The following is a 13,985-nucleotide window of genomic DNA, read 5'->3' on the forward strand; positions in this document are numbered from 1 at the left end:
GTACCTGCAGTCAACCCCTCTCCCCCCAATGTTAGTCCCTCATATCTCTGTCCTTACTTTTGTTCTTAACCAATCATAACTAATCCACCTATTAATCAATAAGCAAATGTCTCCAACCTATGTAATGAAATTAAGTTTTCACATTTGTCCTTTGACATTGGGCCTGATTTAGTGTTACACGTAAGCTTGATTATTGGCGTACAACTCCGATGATGGGTTAACTGTATTTGCATAGGACCTGTTCTGTACATGTGCACTAAAGGCCCTGCATCTTCGCAATGCTGTGCTCCCGAAGCCTGTTTGATGGTGTGTGGCGGAGGCACTGGATAGCATTCCCGAAAATGGTGGTGCAGCGCCTCTGTTTTCTGGGAGTGTCGATGCCAGTGTCTGTGTCTTCTGACGCAGGTTTCCTGGCTTCACTAGTACAGATGAGACAGCCAATCTGATTAGACTTACTCAGATGGTCGTGATGGTGATCCAATGCTGCGTCTCCAGACACAATTAAATAAACCTCCTAATGGCTGAGGGGCGTACCTCCCTCATGACAGTAAACAAATCAAAACAACTTATACTATAAAATAACGACACAGAAACATGTATTTTGGCAGAAAGTTGTTAACTATTTATTAATAATCTAATAACTAGAAAAAACCTGTAATAAAATGATATTAATTTTTAAATTTAAGATAAAGAGTATGGTGGCCAGAAAAAGAATGGCTGAAATCCAGCGACAAAAAACCCCAAGCTAGTTAAAATCTAAACCTATCAGAATCAAACTACCAACCAAACATAGGTATCCACTCAGACCTTCTACCTTGACTACCCACCCTGAAGGGTGATGACGCTGCCCCCTGAAGGGTGGTCCAGCAGATATAACAGTCAACGAAGGTGAGTGCACCTAAACAGCACCAAACAGACTAAAATACTGTGACTAACAACTCAAACACGAGAATCTGCCGCTCTTTTCCGCCAACAGCGAAAGACTCTTCTTAAAGAGGCTTCGCACCACCACCATACCCATAACCTACGGAACCCAAAACCGAAAAAAGATCCTCCAGGAAAAGCACCAACCCTTCCTCAGACAAGTGCACACCATCTGCCCAAAACAAGTAATCATAATGATATTTGATCCTACCATGGTGAACCACTGCACCACCGTGAGCTAACACCCACTTTGCCACTGACGAATTCACCTTTTTTCTGGCCTCATCAATAGGGCGACCATCTGGCACTCCACGCCAACGCAACCTTGGAACAATAAACGAAAATACCAATGTGCATTGAGGCCAAGCTTCAGTAATACTAGCCAAATCCTTTACCATGGAACATCTCAAATCTAATGACGTTCTCTTACCCAAGTCATTGCCACCCAAGTGCACCAACAAAACCCTAGGGACACCGTGCAGCCGAGCTTGAGATAATATCTTACCCTTAAGGTCCTGCCACAACATTCCTCGTCAACCGAGCCAACGAACACCACGAGCCCGTGGAAAAAACTGCGTCCCCTTAGAGGCCATAAACCTGGCTGCCCAGTACACATAGGAGTGACCAACTACCCTCTGTACACTCATTCTTTACCCAACCTAAAATGAAGGAAAGTAAATAAAAAAGTATGTTAGTAAAGTCACTCCAAATGAATTGGTGCATGAAATAAACCTGAAGGATCTGCCAAAAATATTTTTTTTTTTGCGTACCACGGCCTAGCCATGAAAACAAGCTTCAAGCTAATCGAAGCAACATAAAGACACAATGGGAGAAGAATAGAATGAAAATTAAAAGAAAAAGAAAATCTAAGTGGTCCTGGAAGGGACGGTAGGGGGGCAGCACAGAGAAACTCAGCTGGAGGTGAAACTTAAAAAATCTGCTGAGGGACTTTCAATTGGAATCCAATTAGCCGAATTAAATGAGTATAAGCCGTATTCAGTCCATCAGGTCTGTCAAAAAAGTGAAAAAGAACTCCACTGCCAACAGCGGCGAGTAGCTAATCCCTGAGTAGGATGGACAGGGGATGACAAATAGAGTCATACATTGACATACTCAACAAGTTAAACAGTCAATTCATGAACGATTGCTAAACAAATGTAAAAAACCCATAACACAGGGAGAATATAACGTTTATAGCGGGAAGATTTCCAACGCCGCAACAACTGGATCCCCCTGATGGAAAACCCTGCCGACACTGCGGAAGTAGCAGGTCCAATCCGAAACGAATGCGTACCAAAAGCCGTGGGTGAGATGCCCACGCTAGTCATACAGCGACTAAACATCCTGCGAAATTGGTATTTCGGCAATGGCAACTCATCATAATGCAGCAGCCACAGGACCCCTCCAAGGAAGGCCTAACTACCTAACTGGGCAAACGCGATCATCCAAAGACGAGACCAATGTGACCCATCGACCTCTACCTAACTGGTCCATCTTAGAGCGACTCAGTCTACACAGCAAGGACCTCTCACCCACCACCACGTCCTCTTGAAGCATGGGCGAATCTTTCCATTTAGATAACGCCACCAACTCCGAAATGGAAAATTCTCCATGATACGCCATGGAGAAAGCCAATTTGAATAATAACGCCTCAAAAAACGAAGATGCTACTTCGGCGACAGCTCCGATGATTGATGGCAGAAGAACCGCATCGATCTGGAGTCTCCTATCAAGCGGCGTTGGCGCCAGCCGTGCCCACCCTTTAAGAGTCTTTGCAAGCAGGAAGCTCTTAGTAACGTCAGGTAGACCCTTCAGTTTAGCAAAAAATTAAATCCCCGCTAAGTACCTCAACACAACCACTCTAGACCTACCAGCGATAAAGAGTTGCCAAATAAAAGAAAGCATCAGCCGATGCCCACTCTTACCTCCTTGCCCCCGTCCGCAGGCAAACTCTTCCCACTCACTCCAAGCTTGACTGTAAGCCTTGAGCGTAGTCGGGGCTATTGATCGCATCGCTAATCCCTCCAGGCCGGTCCGATCACCTGCCAAACATAACAGGGACAGCGAATTTCAAGAGCATCAGCCAAACGGCCAAATCTCTCTTAATTTCGGAAGACAAGCGAATGAAATGATGCTGTCTGGAACACCCTGCCGTTGCCCTTTCCAACTTTCGGCAAAAAACCCTGCCCATTGGGATGCCCCGACAAGCAAAGTTCAAAAGGACCAACAAAGATTGAGCTTGCCGAAGCGTAACCTTGCGCGACGCTAAAAATTGCCCAATAACTTCACGTAACTTGGCAACCTTGGCCTGAGGAAGGCAACATGAACCTGCCACTGTGTCGATTTCGATACCCAAAAATGATAAACAAGAGATGGGCCCTTCAGTCTTATCCTCAGCCACTGGCACTCCAAAGTGATAAAATAGCGCTCTAAGGCTAAACAACAACTCGCTGCAACGCCTGGAATCCGCAGGACCAACGCACAGGAAATCATCAAGGTAATGTGCTACCCCATGACCCCCGTAGAAGACTCCACGCACCAGTGTAAAAACATGCTGAACTTTTAAAAAAAATGAGCAGGAAACGGATAATCCCATCGGCAAACATTTGTCAATGAAATACTCCGTCCCGATACGAAAACCCATAGGCCCTCATTCCGAGTTGTTCGCTCGCTATCTGCTTTTAGCAGCATTGCACACGCTCAGCCGCCGCCCTCTGGGAGTGTATCTTAGCTTAGCAGAATTGCAAACGAAAGATTAGCAGAATTGCTAATAGAAAATTCTTAGCAGTTTCTGAGTAGCTCCAGACTTACTCAGCCATTGCCATCAGTTCAGTCAGTTTCGTTTCTGGTTTGACGTCAAAAACACACCCAGCGTTCACCCAGACACTCCCCCGTTTCTTCAGACACTCCCGCGTTTTTCCCAGAAACGCCAGCGTTTTTTCGCACACGCCCAGAAAACGGCCAGTTTCCACCCAGAAACACCCACTTCCTGTCAATCACACTCCGATCACCAGAACGATGAAAAATCCTCGTAATGCCGTGAGTAAAATACCTAACTTTTGTGTAAAATAACTAAGCGCATGCGCTCTGCGAACCTTGCACATGCGCAGTAAGCGACTAATCGCAGTATAGCGAAAATCGGCAACGAGCGAACAACTCGGAATGACCACCATAAGACGGAATGAGTCCAAATGTAAAGGAAGTAGCCAAAGAGCCGATTCCACATCAATCTTAGCCATCAGAGCATCTGGACTGTAAGCCCGCACGATACCAAGAGCCTCGTCGAACGACTGGTAGACCACCAAACATTGCTCGGAGGTATAGCGTCATTGACTGACGACCCTGATAGGTAAGACAGATGCTGAATGAGCCTAAATGAACCCGGAGTCTTCGTAGGCACCACCCCCACTGGAGAAATAACCAGATTCTCCAGAGGGGGCAGAGCAAACAGACCTGCCATTCTCCCAAGTCGAATCTCCTTCTCAACTTTATCGCGTAACACTGCTGGAAAAGTGTGAGGTGACTGAAGATTCCTCTGGGCCTTAACTCTCAACTCATCTGCAACTGCCACGTGGAAACCAAACTGAAAACCTTGCAACGAAAACTCTGCATCCTCCTTATTAGGATACCAGCTCAGCCACTTGGCCATAGTATCCATCCTGACTGGCGTTGGAGTTCTACTGAGCATTCCCGCTACCGGCGGGTTTTCCAACCCCCGACTTACCAGCTTTTGGCCCCTATCGATTCCCCCAAAAACAGTTAGAGGCTGGGTGAAATCCACTGCAGCGCAAGCATAAGTGTTGAAAACAACACTTGTGGCCTTACGAGCATGCCAAGTTATTGTATGCAAAGCATTTCCCTCTGGCGGGTGACTGCACATACCCATGACCAGCAGCCCCTGCCTTCCAACCTGACGTGGACTCCGCACTAGCTCCCTGCGCAGGAGGACCTACCTGCTGACCATCAGCCCCAGTACTCTGGGGCTCCTTTGAATCCTGAGTAGACTGAGTGATGTCCAACCACACTTCAACATCCTTACACCCAAAGTTGATGATCCGCAAACAGTCCTGTTTGCGCTGAAACTTTTCACCATATGTACGCCATTGTAACCCCTTAGAATTTTGCTGCATATCATGTAAAAGGGGAATGTACCGAATGATGTTCATATGTTCATCCGGCCTGTCCTCCAAATAACAAGCACCAAACACGCAGAAGCTGGCAAGCCATTTATCATATGACCAAAATGTGTCAGCCCCTACGCCCCCTTTAGCTCTAGCTGCCTTAAAATCTTTTATAGCCTCATCAGACAGCACAAAAATGTCCACATAATCACCCCTACTGATCCTCCTACGGCAGCTATCACGCAGGCCCCTCAACACTGCTGTGTAATCACAGTGCACCACTCCTGGCAGATTGCAGAGTTTCTTAGCCCTGCGATCGCTCTCACTAAGCCGCTTGCGCCTCTTCCACTTCTCGCGCTGCGCGGCCACTCTTTTCGCGTACTTGACAGCACGCTTCTTTGCTCTCGCCATGCTACTAAGCCCAGACACCAGCGAAGATAAGGATGAAGAAGAACTGTCACAAACAGTAGAGGAGGAGGAGGCCGAGGACAAGTCCTCACCCCTGCCATCAGATAAATTCGACACCTCACCTGATGCCTCAGACTGCTCAGACCCAGACGATTCCGCTCTTGAAATTTCAAAATCCCCATCGTCCTCATCATCAACCTCACCGCGACCATCTGAAAGAGAAGACAAAACACGAGCTGAGGCCGAAGCCCCGGGAGCAGGCAACCTAGCAGGAGGGACCATAGCAATCGCATTACGCCTGCGTGAAACAGTTGTCTGCTGACTACCCAATTGCGCAGCTGCGTCCCACAGATCCCGACAAGCATGCACAATCCGACCCACCACCGATCCCGGCGGTTTGGCAGAACCCCCTCTGCCCCGCAGCGGCAGAAGGCTCGACAGAATCAGGGGACACAGCCGCAACAAGGGGGGCAAAGCTGCCGCCACTGATGACAGCGCAGATGCCAAAGTTCCTGTGTCAACCTGCTCATCCGCAGCCTTCCGACCCCGGAAAGATATGGACCCTTGCCTCCTACCCCGCTGCCTGGGGGGTAAAGAGGATGACCCTGCAGCCACATGACTGTAGCCCTGCCTGGGTGACCTGCAGCTCCGCTCCCTAAACTTACCTGTGGTCCCCAGAGGTTCCACCTGCCCAAGCCACCAGCAACATGGCCACCTAACCCTCCCTGTGCCCTGCTGAGCCCATTTACTCCTGCTCTAGATCGGGAGCTCCTAGGTGCTTGATACCTGGAGCTCCCTCCAGCCGCAGGTCATACAGTACACCAGTGAGGCACAGCTTCACAATCTTAACATCTACAAAACAGTGTTGTGTGTATTGGAGGTGAGGAGTGTGGCCAGAAGTGAGGCGTGCCCACCAGATCTCCCCTACCTCAGTGGAAGATGCTTCTGGGCATGAGTTTGTGCAGTGGGAGCATGGAGGCTAGAGTGGCATCACCCTGCCTTTGCCAAAAATGTTATTGTGGGATTCATTGATGTCCCACCCCTGCTTCCAAACCATTACCAGTAATGAGAGGAGTCCAGTATTTACCAGTGTAATAAAATCTAAAAGATACAGGAAAAACTGTAGTCTCTATATATATCATTGTATGAAAAACCTTGGAATTCTGGTAAAGTAAGTGCTGTAAGTCACAGATGTGAATGACTTCATGGTTGATATCTTGAAACCTGACAGACAATTATCACCCTGTAGTTATTGGTATTAAACATCTATTAATGTCAGCCAAAGAAATCTGAGCTCCTGTACCATTTCATGACAAGTGACCTTGTATAATGTGCTAATGATATCCTATGTGGTGCCCTGCACTGTGTAATTGGCATTTACTTTGGATGGATGTGTTTGTCTTGGCTGGACACGCACTTTACGTACAGAAGAGCGTGATTGTGGGAACCACCACTTAGAGGAAAGTGTTCAGTTGAATAGTTCAGCGAGGTGAGCGGGTTAATGCTAGAGCAGGAATCGGTGATTAGATCTCTGGGGATTTTCTTATGGCACTCTGTGACCTGCAACAACTCACTTTCCTTCCGCTGTGCCTCCTGCAATTAAACATTGTGCTAGAACCAATACAACCAAGGAGAACATCCACTGCCTTGATGTCATTGTTGAACATTGTGATCGCTTATTTCCGTAATTACCCAATTAGAAGCGTGGAACATTCACTATGAATTGTGTAGAAATTGGAAGCAAATGGTAAACAGTGTGCTGCTGGGGGTTCTGTTCTTCTAATATATATGGCTTTTGTTTCCTGGTATGGTCCTATAGTTGTCTTCAGTGCTGTCCTCTCTGCAGACAGATATTGTGTACACTGCAGTGGTGTATATTTGTTGTTGGCAAAGTTATCTTCTAAACTAGAGAAAGTGATAGGGATGAGCAACAAGGTCATCTATGTTGTGTTTTCACTTCAATTAAGTCTCCGTCAAATCTTGATTGAGCTGCTATGCTACTACATTCAGCAAGGGGAATGCTAAGGGAGCCACAGTTCTTATTGTACTTTAACTTAGTCGCCCAATTACTTTACCTTTCACTCAAGGCAACCAAATACCTATGCAGCAATTGAGATTGCCTTATTGCTGTCTACAGTGCATCTGAGTAGATTTTGTGTCATGTTTGGAATAACCATGAATTCTTACGTAGTCTCTGTACCTTCTATTGAATTATATATAAACTCATGTATATATATATATATATATATATATATGTGTACTTTTATATATATATATATATATATATATATACACACACACACATTCAGCATATATATATATATATATATATATATATATAGGTAACTAAGGTTTCTATACTGTGTGTGTGTGTCTGTGTATATATATATATATATATATAGATGTGTGTGTGTATATATATATATATATATATATATATGCACAAACAGAAAGTTCAGCACTCACCATAGCAAGCTCACTTATCCTCACAACATCAATGAATGGCAGATACACATTAAACCTAGTAGGCATGTGTGCAGTTATATTATGTGTGATACAGTTGCCAGGTTTTAATTTTTGAGACTTTGTGATAGTGTAGGACCTGCAAGAAGGTGGGGTACCTTGGCGAGCGGTTTGCAGGCTTCCGTGCATTGGCCAATTCACTAACTAAACCCCCATCATTTATTTATTGATGTTGTGAGGATAAGTGAGCTTGCTATGGTGAGTGCTGAACTTTTTGTTTGTATATATTTGGGTTGGTGGCCATGGGCTGCATGCACCCTACCCTATGAGTGGTGAGTGCAGACATTGCACCCCGCTTCTGGGGTGGTGAGTGCTGTGGTTTTCTAGATTTGTTTGTATCTATCTATCTATCTATCTATCTATCTATCTATCTATCTATATATATATCTATATATCTATATATATATATATATATATATATATAAAAACACTAAACAATCCCTGGATGCGCTCAAAAATTAAAACTACTGTTTTATTTATTCAAAACCAGTTAGTACATTTTTGAATCAATTTCTTTAACCATACACCTTTATCAGTAGGCAAACGCGACGAAACGCGTTGGGTGAAAGCTTATTAACTTCTTGTTGAAATCCAATATTGTATCTTTAATGAGCAATAACGCATTGTAAAAATGTTTACCAATTTCTTTTTAATGGAAATGATGATTTAAATTGTTTTTAGTAATAAAAAGAAACAAGTGTTTTAAAGGAAAAAGGGTGTTTTTGCAAAGTCATCCTCTCTTTATCAGTAACCAGACATAAATACACCAAATCACATTTAAACCAGTAATTCGATACAAATACACCATATCATACTCTAATAAGTGCGCTCCACAGAGATACTTTTTCAATATATATATATATATATACACACATATATACAGGTTGAGTATCCCAAATCCAAATATTCCGAAATACAGAATATTCCGAAATACAGAGTTTTTGAAGTGAGACTGAGATAGTGAAACCTTTGTTTTCTGATGGCTCAATGTACACAAACTTTGTTTAATACACACAGTTACTAAAAATATTGTATTAAATGACCTTCAGGCTGTGTGTATAAGGTGTATATGAAACATAAATGAATTGTGTGAATGTACACAAACTTTGTGTTCAGGGGCTTTTTGGCTTCATACAGGGGGCGTGGTCAGTTACGCCCCCTGTACAGTAGTAGCGCCGCTGAAATGATGTGCGGTGCGCGTTGACGTCATCGCGCACCGCACAGCAAAGGTCCTCTCCACGAAGGGAACTAGACGCGTAGCGTCTAGTTTCCCTTCGTGGAGAGGACCTTTGCTGTGCGGTCAACGTCAACGCGCACCGCACATCATTACAGTAAAGGTCCTCTCCACGGAGGGAAACTAGACGCGTGTCTAGTTTCCCTGCCCAGCGGGCAGCGGCAGCGGGACAAAGCGGGCAGCGGGGGGCACAGCAGCAGCGGATCTTGCCATGGTGCGGCGTCCTCCGGATGGCGCCTGCGCCCTCCGGAAGGCGGCGCCCCGGGCAAAAGTCCTGCTTGCCCGTAGCAAGATCCGCTACTGTTTAAGATGTATATAAAACATAAATGCATTCTGTACTTAGACTTGGGTCCCATCACCATATCTCATTATGGTATGCAATTATTCCAAAATACGGAAAAATCCGATATCCAAAATACTTCTGGTCCCAAGCAATTTGGATATGGGATACTCAACCTGTATATATATATATATATATATGTACAAGTTGTGTTTGTATATATAAATATATATATATATGTATATATATATATATGTATATATAGATATATATATATATATATATATATATAGATATATATATATATACATACATATACAGGTTGAGTATCCCTTATCCAAAATTCAAAATCACACATTTTTGGTTCCCCTACTGAGATAATGACACATATATATGTATATTATATTATATATCTATATAATATATATATATATATATATATATATATATATATATATATCTATATAATATAATATATAAGTCATTATCTCAGTAGGGGACCCAAAGATGTGGGATTTTCAATTTTGGATAAGGGATACTCAACCTGTATATATATATATATATATATATATATACATACACAGTATATATACTGTTTTTTCTTGGTGCACACATGTACTTATAATATGCATACCATTTCCAGTAAAAAACATGGTGATCACTGGCTATATTATTACCGGAATCTCTTCCATTTCATAGTGCTTTTTGTAGTCTGCATTTGTATATTTGCCAGCTACTGCAGATTATTGAATCAGTTTATGTAATTTTTAATCACTAATCAACTTTTTTGCCTACTTGGCAGCCAAGTTGTTTAGTAAAAATGACTTAAAGTTATGAAAACGAACTTTGCTTGAAATGTTCTAAAAAGCAATTGGGTTTCTGTCTGGTGTGGTAAAGATTAGAGATTATAGAGATTATTTTGCTCTCTCGATGTACATATACTTACATATGTGATGAATTGTTAGGAAAATAATGCTTAGGAAAGATAATACTTATTACATAGCAGCTGCGATAATGTAAGCATTACTGTTAGTCAGTTCCCTAACACTTTCTCCTGCCACACGGGAGGTGTTTAAGTTTTAAAGACGCTACATGCAAAGATTGCTGGGGGTAATATCTCCCACATAATAGGTCATGTATGCCTCCTTATGATTCTATGTAGCAACACGAGTGCTTGACCTCTCACAGTTGGGGTGTCCTATTAATATTAATGACATGTTTTATTCCGCTATCCATGTATTAATACTGCTACAGGATAATGATAGTAAATTCTTATCAGGCACTTTAATGATTTTTGCTTTAAATACTGACTTTGACAATGATGACAGGATGACATTCCATCCAGTGTATTTGCAGTCTGCAGGTTAAAATATAATGCAGTGAGTTGACATAATGAAATGTGACATTTTAATCTCAGGAATGTAGATGTATGAGGTGTGACATACGAGCCCACTTAAGTGTTACTGCTTAAGCTTGGGAACATTACAAAGACAATGTTTTCTTTTACATCTAAGAAAACAACTTTTTCTTTTTCAGTGAAAGATGGAAGCTTACATTTCTTTAAAAAAAGAAAGATACACAATGGGGTACATTTATTAAAGATCGATTTTCAAACCGACCAATATCGACTGATTTTGTTGTTGTGTTTGACTATGCAAAATCTGAGATTTACTAAGAGTCGGTTTTGTGTTTCATCTGAAAATTGCTGTCGATGTGATTCAGTTTTAAAAGTCTAAAGTCAGTCGTTTTTCTCAGTTCCATTTCTGTTCGTCTGCAATTAGAAGTCTAAAACCAATTAAAAAACACTTCCTGTTAAATTCCTATTCCTATTTGCTAAAACATATCACATGCAAAGTAAGCATGATAAACATGTTGTAAAAATGCTGAGAGACACTAGTGATGAGCGGGTTCGGTTTCTCGGAAACCGAACCCCCCCGAACTTCAGCCTTTTTACACGGGTCCGAGCCGTGCTCGGATTCTCCCGTGTGGCTCCGGTAAACCGAGCGCGCCCGAACGTCATCATCCCGCTGTCGGATTCTCGCGAGACTCGGATTCTATATAAGCAGCCGCGCGTCGCCACCATTTTCACACGTGCATTGAGATTGATAGGGAGAGGACGTGGCTGGCGTCCTCTCCGTTATAGTAGAAAAGAGTGACTTAGTTATAATTGTGGGGAGGATTGGGGACGGGGAGCAGCTGTTAGGGAGTACAGTGCAGGGTTTTGATTATAATACCACCAGTGAGTTTAATCCGTTGTTTCTCTGCCTGAAAAAAACGCTTCACCATATCTGTGCTCAGTGTGCTGCACTGCTGCATGATATATCTGTGCTGAGTGCACTGCGGACACTGCCTAATTGTGGGGACTGGGGAGCAGTTATAGCAGGAGTACAGTGCACAGTTTAGCTGACAGTGACCACCAGTCCAGTATACGTTTGTCTGCCTGAAAAACACTCCTGTGGTGGCTTTTTTTTTTCTTCATACTAGTTTAGCAGTCTGCTGACAGTGTCCACCAGGTCCGTTATTATTATACAGTATATTATATATATATATAGCAGTACGGTAGGCCACGGCTGTACCTACCTCTGTGTCGTCAGTCGTCGTCCATAAGTAATACAGGTTGAGTATCCCTTATCCAAAATGCTTGGGACCAGAGGTATTTTGGATATAGGATTTTTCCGTATTTTGGAATAATTGCATACCATAATGAGATATCATGGTGATGGGACCTAAATATAAGCACAGAATGCATTTATGTTGCATATACACCTTATACACACAGCCTGAAGGTAATTTTAGCCAATATATTTTATAACTTTGTGCATTAAACAAAGTGTGTGTACATTCACACAATTCATTTATGTTTCATATACACCTTATACACACAGCCTAAAGGTCATTTAATACAATATTTTAATAACTTTGTGTATTAAACAAAGGTTGTGTACATTGAGCCATCAAAAAACAAAGGTTTCACTATTTCAATATCACTCAAAAAAGTCCGTATTTCGGAATATTCCGTATTTCGGAATATTTGGATATGGGATACTCAACCTGTATAATACTATACTATCCATCCATCTACATTGTATACCTGTAGTTGCTTTTTTTCCCTTCATACTAGTTTAGCAGTCTGCTGACAGTGTCCACCAGGTCCGTTATTATTATACAGTATATTATATATATATATAGCAGTACGGTAGGCCACGGCTGTACCTACCTCTGTGTCGTCACTCGTCCTCCATAAGTAATATAATACTATACTATCCATCCATCTACATTGTATACCTGTGGTGGCTTTTTTTTTCTTCATACTAGTTTAGCAGTCTGCTGACAGTGTCCACCAGGTCCGTTATTATATTATACAGTATATCATATATATATAGCAGTACGGTAGGCCACGGCTGTACCTACCTCTGTGTCGTCAGTCGTCGTCCATAAGTAATATAATACTATACTATCCATCCATCTACATTGTATACCTGTGGTGGCTTTTTTTTTCTTCATACTAGTTTAGCAGTCTGCTGACAGTGTCCACCAGGTCCGTTATTATATTATACAGTATATTATATATATATAGCAGTACGGTAGGCCACAGCTGTACCTACCTCTGTGTCGTCAGTCGTCCTCCATAAGTAATATAATACTATACTATCCATCCATCTACATTGTATACCTGTGGTGTCTTTTTTTTTCTTCATACTAGTTTAGCAGTCTGCTGACAGTGTCCACCAGGTCCGTTATTATTATACAGTATATTATATATATATATATAGCAGTACGGTAGGCCACGGCTGTACCTACCTCTGTGTCGTCACTCGTCCTCCATAAGTAATATAATACTATACTATCCATCCATCTACATTGTATACCTGTGGTGGCTTTTTTTTTTCTTCATACTAGTTTAGCAGTCTGCTGACAGTGTCCACCAGGTCCGTTATTATATTATACAGTATATCATATATATATATAGCAGTACGGTAGGCCACGGCTGTACCTACCTCTGTGTCGTCAGTCGTCGTCCATAAGTAATATAATACTATACTATCCATCTACATTGTATACCTGTGGTGGCTTTTTTTCCTTCATACTAGTTTAGCAGTCTGCTGACAGTGTCCACCAGGTCCGTTATTATATTATACAGTATATTATATATATATATATATATATATATATAGCAGTACGGTAGGCCACGGCTGTACCTACCTCTGTGTCGTCAGTCGTCGTCCATAAGTAATATAATACTATACTATCCATCCATCTACATTGTATACCTGTGGTGGCTTTTTTTTCCTTCATACTAGTTTAGCAGTCTGCTGACAGTGTCCACCAGGTCCGTTATTATTATACAGTATATTATATATATATAGCAGTACGGTAGGCCACGGCTGTACCTACCTCTGTGTCGTCAGTCGTCGTCCATAAGTAATATAATACTATACTATCCATCCATCTACATTGTATACCTGTGGTGGCTTTTTTTTTCTTCATACTAGTT

At 42.4% G+C, this 13,985-nt stretch overlaps 1 protein-coding gene across 5 annotated transcripts in view; it reads left to right on the forward strand.

Annotated features, from left to right (window-relative positions):
- Positions 1-13,985, forward strand: part of C5H8orf34 (chromosome 5 C8orf34 homolog) — a 603,368-nt gene that overhangs the window by 368,437 nt on the left and 220,946 nt on the right. The window lies entirely within an intron of this gene.

The sequence above is a fragment of the Pseudophryne corroboree genome, chromosome 5 (genome assembly GCF_028390025.1).
Source record: "Pseudophryne corroboree isolate aPseCor3 chromosome 5, aPseCor3.hap2, whole genome shotgun sequence".
Classification (NCBI taxonomy): domain Eukaryota; kingdom Metazoa; phylum Chordata; class Amphibia; order Anura; family Myobatrachidae; genus Pseudophryne; species Pseudophryne corroboree.